The sequence below is a fragment of the Diospyros lotus genome, chromosome 12 (genome assembly GCF_014633365.1).
Source record: "Diospyros lotus cultivar Yz01 chromosome 12, ASM1463336v1, whole genome shotgun sequence".
NCBI lineage: Eukaryota > Viridiplantae > Streptophyta > Magnoliopsida > Ericales > Ebenaceae > Diospyros > Diospyros lotus.
In genome coordinates, this window is record NC_068349.1 from 33,029,121 (window position 1) to 33,037,969 (window position 8,849).

The 8,849-nt window shown below is 35.2% G+C and overlaps 1 long non-coding RNA gene across 1 annotated transcript; it reads right to left on the reverse strand.

Moving 5' to 3' along the window:
- Window positions 1-806: 806 nt before the first annotated feature.
- LOC127787446 (uncharacterized) lies at window positions 807-2,495 on the reverse strand. Its single transcript, XR_008020161.1, has 3 exons — window positions 2,381-2,495; window positions 1,342-1,414; window positions 807-1,052 (listed from the first exon to the last, which is right to left on the reverse strand). It is a non-coding gene; the product is annotated as an uncharacterized LOC127787446 (long non-coding RNA).
- Window positions 2,496-8,849: the final 6,354 nt, after the last annotated feature.

The window sequence follows — 8,849 nt, forward strand, 5'->3', positions numbered from 1 at the left end:
ATTGTTAAGATCAAAAAAACTAATATTTGCATAATTAAATTATAATTTAAACTAAAAAAATTTAGTTATGAAAGTTAATACATTCATCAGCAACATTAATATCTTCTTCATAAATTGATGCATATCCATCTGAAATGAATGAGCCAGTTCCATCTAACAAAAATATAAATATAAAAAGTAAATTAATATGAAAATTTTAAAGTCTTAACAATAAAAAATAACTAGTAAATGAAATAAATTCACCTTTTTCCACTTCATTTGACAACTAACTTTGGGCACACATCAATGCTTATATTGTCTTTGGATGAAGTCAATTACGATGAGGACTCACTAGTCTCCCACTAGAGCTGAATGCCGACTCCGAAGCAACAATAGATACAAGAATGATTAATATATCTCTTATAATAGTTTATAATGTAGGATACTTCACCCCATTCACTTTCCATCAAAGTAAAATATCAAACTGATCATTATCAACTATAATATCTTCATCCAAGTAAAGGTTCAATTCAATTATGAAACTAATAACCTTAGTAGTTTTCCTCTTTTTAAGATAAGATTGATATTCATGATCAAAAGAAATGAAATTCTCTCTGGAGTGATACTCACATCTACTGTACATTATTGGTTATTCACATAATTCATTTCGTTCTTTTTAATGTGATATTTCTCCATCAAATCATAATAAAGGTACTTGATACTGCTATTGTAAGGGCCCACCCTCGAATATTCCCGTTAGCATAGGATATTCGAAAGGAGGTCATCACAGAGATGATATAGAACAAACCTCAATAAAACAACTCAATTCATTACTAGCAGCGGAAACTAAATTAAGGTTCAGTTACACTTCCAATATCTCATAAGTTTGGGGCTCGAAGGCCATACAAAATAATTAAGAGGCTCTAATGTTAACCAACAAAACAAAAATCATTTCATCTCAAACCTCACCAAAATGCTAAACAGGATCTTCAAGTTAGGACGCGTCCCCGTACACCACTATCCTTAGGCCTTAGTTCCACTGGACTCGCCCCCAATAATAGCCTTCCCTTTACCTGGAATGGCAAAGAAGATCAAGTGAGCTACAAGGCTCAGCAAGTTCTAGGACAATAAACAATAAACAAGAACCAAGAATAAGGTGACACCAAAAGAGAGTAATCCAGAACTCAACAGTTGTATACAAGTTTCACAATTTAAGACTTGATCAATTCCAAGTTAAATGTATCATACCACCATGTACCAATATGCAAATGTGCATATAAATTTAATATCAGTATCCAATCTCATAGGCTCGCAAGCCATCAACAACATATGCCAAAGTGTATCAAGAGAGTAAAAACTCACATTCAATATGGAGCCAACCTGCCGGGCTATGGCCACCTCGTCCCGCACCAGGTGTTCTAGGGTACCCTTCCCTCTGCGCAAAATAATAGGTGCGCAAAATTTAATAACAATAGTGTATATATCATATTTTGACATGCCATTTATGAAATGACGCAAGGTTACCAATCTTGATGCCATACTCTCAAATGCATAAATAAGTATCCTCATAGTTTAATATTACGTATTGATGATGAGTACATTTCCACGAATAGTCTCAAATTTGTGATTCGAGTTCCCATGCAACTAAAAGAACCACATCAAGCACATTGGCTCTATTGATCTTTACACACATTTAATTTACTGCCCATAACTAATGACTAAAAATATAAGGAAAGTTTTGATATGAATTCTCATAAGTTGGTATATTCAAAATTATTTAATAGATAAGTTATGCCCATGAAAAAAAAAATACAATGGTGCGTACATATGTATACATAAACATATGTATATATTTATATTATTTTATTTGGGTGAACTTTAATTCTTTACAGAGGGTGCTTTACAGTGGGTGCTTTAACATGTATATATATATATATATATATTATTTTGGGTGCCTTGTGTTCAAGGTGGGTTTACATATTTGATAGCATGTAGAGATATTAAACAAAACATAGGCTAAATAGGTGCTAAACGTGCATATGCAATATATATATATATATATATATATATATTGGGTGACTTCAATTTACTGGGTTACTGGGGGCGTGACTTCAATTTACTGGGTTACTGGGGGCGTGGGTGCTGAGCACACACACACATCAATTTACTGGGTTACTGGGGGCGTGACTTCAATTTACTGGGTTACTGGGGGCGTGGGTGCTGAGCACACACACACACACATATATATATATATATATATATTTAGGTGTCTTCAATTTTACAAAGGGTGTTAACATGTGTAAGCCTTTATATAGGTATATTATTTGAGTGCCTCAAGCCCTAAACATAAGTAAACATTACACTAATTAAATAGGCAAGCGTATATGTATATATATGGTACCTGCAAGTAAGCATATAGACATATATAAAAGTGGACGGAAACTGAGAGGGGTGGGTTTGCTCGATGAACCAGGGCAGCTAACGTGGGCGCGGATTTATGCATATAAAAATGGTTTTGCTCAGCTGGAACAGAAGATTCAAAGTAAGCTAAAAGTGCATATATATATATATATATACATGGCCAGAGTAAGCACTGGATATGAATAAACAGCGAGAGAGAGAGAGAGAGAGAAACTCCCAACGAACAGCTCTTTTACAACTGATATATATAAGTATATTTATTAAATATATGCGTGGATCAGAACAGAGGCATTTAAACAGAGGGTTTATGCATATGCATAGTATTTATCTGGGTTAAATAAGAACAGGGGAGCATACGAACTGGGTGTATGTCTATACATATATATAATATAAGTGGGTCTCTGATTTCGGCTGGGCAACCATGGCTGTTCGAATATGTATGTATGTATATATATATATATATATATAAAAGACAAGTGGGTCACTCGACTAGCAACAAACAATTGCTCAAGAAGAGATAAAATATACAGGGATTACAAAATGTGAATGAGAAGGCAGAAAGAACTTGCTTGAGGTTGACTGAGCCTTCTCCTTGCTGAGCTTCAATTGATAGCATAAGGAGGAGAAGAGGAAGGAGATGAAACTGAAATAAAGGGAGAAGAAAGACGCTGAGGTGATGAGGAAAAAAAAATGGAATAGTAGAAAAAGAAGAAGATGATTTGCACTGTAATTAGAAGATTTTCACACAGAAAAGGGACCACGTACAAGTTGCACGCCAACTTCAACAAAATTATTATAATGCCCTTCTTCTCATATTATAGGCAGAAATATCTAGGGGCTTTATTGGCAAATGCTAATTTATTTTTTTCTTTATTATTATTATTATTATTATTATTATTATTACACCACTAATTTCATTATTTTTAAATTATTTATCTCAATGGGCCTAAGCCCAAGCCACATATACCCCATATATATATATATATATCAAGCCCACTAGGTTTAATTTCCCACCCAGGTCAACCCATGACCTCACTAACTAATTAATTGCGGCCCATTACATCGTTTCTAATTTTTTTTAAAATTTGACCCATACATTTACTTTCACGATCATATGAACCATAAAATAAAATTATACAATTCAAGAATTATTTCTATGCCATCAAAACAGTTATCACTAAGTATTAAAGTACTTAGATCCATATTTAAGTGTCATTAATTGAAATTAGATAATAAAACACCTAGACCCATTTTGTGGTCGTTATAGCTAATTTGTTTATCATAGTTATAAGGATAGACCTTAGGAGAGTAAAAGTCAAGAAAAGTCATCTTATACTTAGGATCTAACACTGCAGCAACACCCATCAACTTATGAATCACATTTCAATATGCATCAAACTTATTTGACATGTTTTTTGCCATTGTACTAATCACTTCATTGGGAAACTTGACCCACTCATTCAATGTCAACTTAACCTTACAAATTATTAGAAAGTACAAATTATTAGAAAGTACAAATTAGTAGTTGGATATTTTGTCCTAGAAAATAACTCAGTTACATTATAAAACAATTCTAATCTATCACAAACATCTTTTGTAGTTTCCCAATCCCTGTCACTTGGCACATTCTTATACTGTGATTCAAACAATTTAAGTCGAGGAAACATAGACTTATAAACCAAAGCAGTTTTAAGCATCAAATAAGTAGAATTCCACCTAGTAAGACAATTCAAACCTAATCTTTCAGCACAAGACACTTTCATTTGTTGACAAACGTCCAAAAACTTTTCTATTCTTTTTGGAGATGTTGTCCAAAAAACTACAATTTTCCTCACATTATCAATGCCATGCTTAATCACATCTAAACCAATCTTAACAATAAGATTCAAGATATGGGTAAAACAATGCATATGCAATAAAGATCCACCATTCAAAAGACATCCAACATTCAATTTTGTTTTAATCTTACCAATCATACTATCATTAGTAGAGCAATTATCCATTGTAATTGTGGATAATCTTGAGTCCACATTCCACCCAAGCACAACATCAATTAACACATCAGTCAACACATCACTTGTATGAGGGCAAAGGACATAGATAAACCTAAATGACATACAATTATAAATTATTAGTAAACTTAAAGTTTAAAACTACAATTATCAAATTTAACAATAATAAAACAATATACTAAGTTAAAAAATACTTGTCATACCTCAAAATTTTGTTATGCAATGTCCAAGATTTATCAACGAAATATGTTGTAACATCCATAAAACCTCTTTTTTGGTTACTAGAAATCCATAGGTCCGTTGTAATAGCCACCCTGCTACTGTCAATGTTTTCAATCAACCTCATCACTTTATCCCTCTCTTTACTGTAAATCCTTATGATATCATTCTTCAAAGTATTACGAGAAGGACACTTGAAAAAAGGTTGAATGATACTTGTGAAATCTTTGAATCCACTATGCTCCACCATCGAAAGAGGATAATCATGCATAATGATCATCTTTCCTAATTTCTCTCTCTCTTTTTTTTTTCATCATATGCACCGGAAAAGAGCTCTCATTTCAAATCAGGTTTTATAAAGCTTTGCCTTATATCTCCTACCAATCTTCTCTTAGGACACCTATTGAGATGTTGCTTCATAGTTGATGTACCATTCGTTGATTTATCCACAAGCAATTTCTTACAATAGTTGCATTGGGACTTAATTTCTTTATTAATGATCACTCTTTGAAAATGTTTCCATACATCACTTCTAGTCTTACCACCAATTTCCTTATCAGAAGCATTCACCTTTTGAGAACTCTCCACCGGTATTGATTGATAAGTTTGTTCACTGAACGAAGATTTGCTCACAAAACATTGTTGTGTGCTGCCACTTTGTAAGCATGCCATATTCAGTAAAAACAAACAACATAATTCAGAAGTTATTAGTTATTACTCAGACCACAACAGGAAAAATCTCAATGAAGTTAAAGAACACAGATTATACAAATCTCATTGCACAGATTATACACAGATCAAATAGTTCTCATTGCACAATTACAAGCAATCCAAAATAGAACAAAAATAATTTGGGACCAAAAGTTTTATGAATAATATCTCAGCAGATCATGGAACTCCATTCTAAGAATATATTTACAATGTACATACGGGTGAAAAAATGATAATAATTTTATTTAATGCTTAAGCGAGTAGGAAAGCATGCATTAATTAACCCGAAAGAAACTGCAACAAAATCAGTCGTGAGATAGAGAGTTTGAGACCTAATTAGGGATAGGGTATTGAGAATCTGAGCTAGAAGAAAAGTGAGTGAACGATTCTGTTAATTCATTCATGACCAAAGAAAAGGGACAACACATGGGCTTATATACACTTTTTTCTACCCTACTTTATCCTTTAACAACTTAGTAACAAACTAACTAATAGAATGTACAACTTATCAAAGCATAAAATACAACTAACAAATACAAGAGGAATAATACAAAAAATGAAATACACACCAAATACAACAAGGTAAAAACAACAAATGCATAGATTGATAAAACCTGATATGGAGCAACGACAACGGTGTTGAGGAGGTGGAAGCGATGGGCTGGAGTCTGCAGACGGCAATGTTTAAAAGGCGGTGGTGAGGTGGCATCGGCTATGGGCTAGAGACATCGACATTGAGGAGGCAGCGGTGAGGCGGCAATGACGATGGGCTGGAGATGGGGATGTTGAGGAGGTGACAATGATGGGGTAGAGATGACGACGTTCAGGAGGCGGCGATGACAATGGGCTAGAGATCGTGACGTTGAGAAGGCGATAACGGTGATGGGCTAGACAATGGACACATATGCGGAAGGGACGACTGTGAGAGTAATTCAACATGCGACGACGGTGTTGAGGTGACGATGCTGATGGGCTAGTATTGCGGCAGGGACGAAGTAGAGAATGAGTCAATGTTGGAGATCTGAAATGTTGGAGACCTGCTAGGTTTTATTTTTTTTAAATATTTAATTAGTTGTTTTTATTAATAATTATTTGATTGATAAAAATAAAATAATTTAATATTAGGTTTTATTTTTATTTGTTAATTACTTTATAAATGTTAAATGTTTTATATATTTGTAATGCATTAGTTAAAATACTTGTAAAAAAATGCATTAGTCAATATATATATTATGTGTATATATAATATATTAAATAAATAAATATATACTATATATATACGTATATTCAGTTTGGTTTGGTTCAATTACCCACACATTCGGTTCATTTTCGGTTTGGGTTTTAATTTAGATTTAAAGAAAACCATAACCAAACCATACCCATTGAAACAGTGTTCGGTTTTTCCCCAAACAAAACCTTTACTCAGTCAAATGATTTTTAACCGCGTTGATCAGTTCGATTTTAGTTTAGTTCCCCATGATTTCGGTTGCAATTGTCATCCCTAATTGCATTGGCATATAATATTAGTGAATGCGAGGCATGATGAAATAATATGTATGTAGGGATAATGTATGAATTATGATAAAAATTTATCCCATTTTATAGTAATTATCTATGCCTCAATTCATTTCATTCATTGCTTGCTATATATTATATACTTGTTAAGCCATGTGGCTCACCCTTTGCTTCTTTGTCATCAGTCAAGATAGAGGTAAAGCCAAAGAAGGGGCTGGTCCGAGCAGGGGGTGATTATATGCGTGTATAGGGCTTTCTCAACCAAAAGGTCTAGGGATATTTTGAGGGAAAAGATAGATTAGCTTATGATGTAAATTTTTCATTCTTGCCCTTTTATTTTGTAATGTATAGGCCCGCTTCAGCCCTATGGAGATTTTAAAAGAATGTTGAACTTCTAAGAAATGTATATGTTCTTTCGTGGCTATATTATTTATGAGATTGAAAGTGAATGATTTAAATTGAGTCTTATCTGTACCTATATTTTTAACGAGATCCTTTCGGATGTCCTATGCTAATGAGATCTCCGAGAGAAAGTTGTGACAATTTCCAAGTCCAACACTTTCTTTTGTCTAAGCTAAAATTAAGTCAAAATTTTCTAGGTAACAATCAAATGCATGTCATCATAGATTGTCAAAGAACCCAATGATGTTATTCAAATCTAAGTTCTCAAAAGCAACCTATGTCTCGAAAAAAAAGAATAGAGAGAGAAAGAGAGATCGCATCAGTGTTGCCTATACCAGAGAAACAAATAAGAAAAGAGAAATTCAATATGAGGGCATTGTGTGGTAATTAGGGGAGAGCATTGGGTTATAACCGACCGAACCATCAACTTTTTTACCAACCGAACCAAACCGATCATAGCCCACTAACCAAGCCGAATCGAATGGATAGGATATGCTAATTGAAAATTTGAAACCGAAATAACCGGTATAACCAAACTTCACTAAAACTTACCGAATGGGCGAGCATGATCGGAGGGAGAGAGATGCAGCTGGGGCGGTGTCTGCCTCTACATAGGAAGGAAATGAAATGCCGGAGACAAAGACGAATGGCCAACCCTTATTCGGTTCGACCCTTCGCTCGGCCAGAGGCCCAAATGGCCCTTCATCTTCAACTGTCATGTGGCTATGAGATAGAGAAATAGAGAGACTGTCATGAGGCGGCGGGAGGGGATCGACGGTCATGAGGCGACATTCGTGAGGTGGTAGGAGAGGGGCGACGAAGGTGAGGCAGTGACAGTGAGATAGAGATCAAGATAGAGAGAGATTGGGGGTCTTGAGAATGAGAACTAAGAGGTCGCGCAAGCAGGAGGGAAGAGATGGACCAGTGGTGAGGCCGAAGGGAGGGAGCGATAGACCGATTGGCGCGAGCACGAGAGAGAGAGATGTGGGGAGTCCGACGTCGTGAGGCTGAGAGGTTTGGGGTGAGGGGGAAAGAAGTTTGGGGGGGGGGGAACTAGAGACTTTCTGGCAGAGAGTGTCAGGGGGTCACATAGGGGGGTGGCGTGAGGGAGAAAGAGAAAAGTTTGTGTGTGTGTGGCCTATGGGGGTAAGGGGGTGAAACCGTGGGCAGTAAACCACTTGTGGGGGTGGGGGTGGGGGTGGGGGTGGGGGGAGGGGGTGAAACTGTGGGCAGTAAACCATGGGCAAAAAAAAATAATGAGCAGTGGAGGAGAATTTGGTTATTTCGGTTAATTGAAATATCCGAAATTTTTTATAAATATAACCAAATCGATTTTTAGCTACATAATTAATCGAACCGAATCGATCGGTTCGGTTGGTTAGGTTGAATTGAAAAAAAGCACACCCCTAGTGGTAATTTTAAAAGTTTAACTTTCGTTAATGGTATTGGCTGATACAAAGTCTAAGCCTTAGGGGCCATTATTGTAATTTCTCAAATTAAAAGTGAAACTTTTGTAATTATATGCAAAGTCTTATGAGTGGTCAGTGTAATTTACTTTTAGTTCAATTTAGAGAAAATAATTAACAAGAT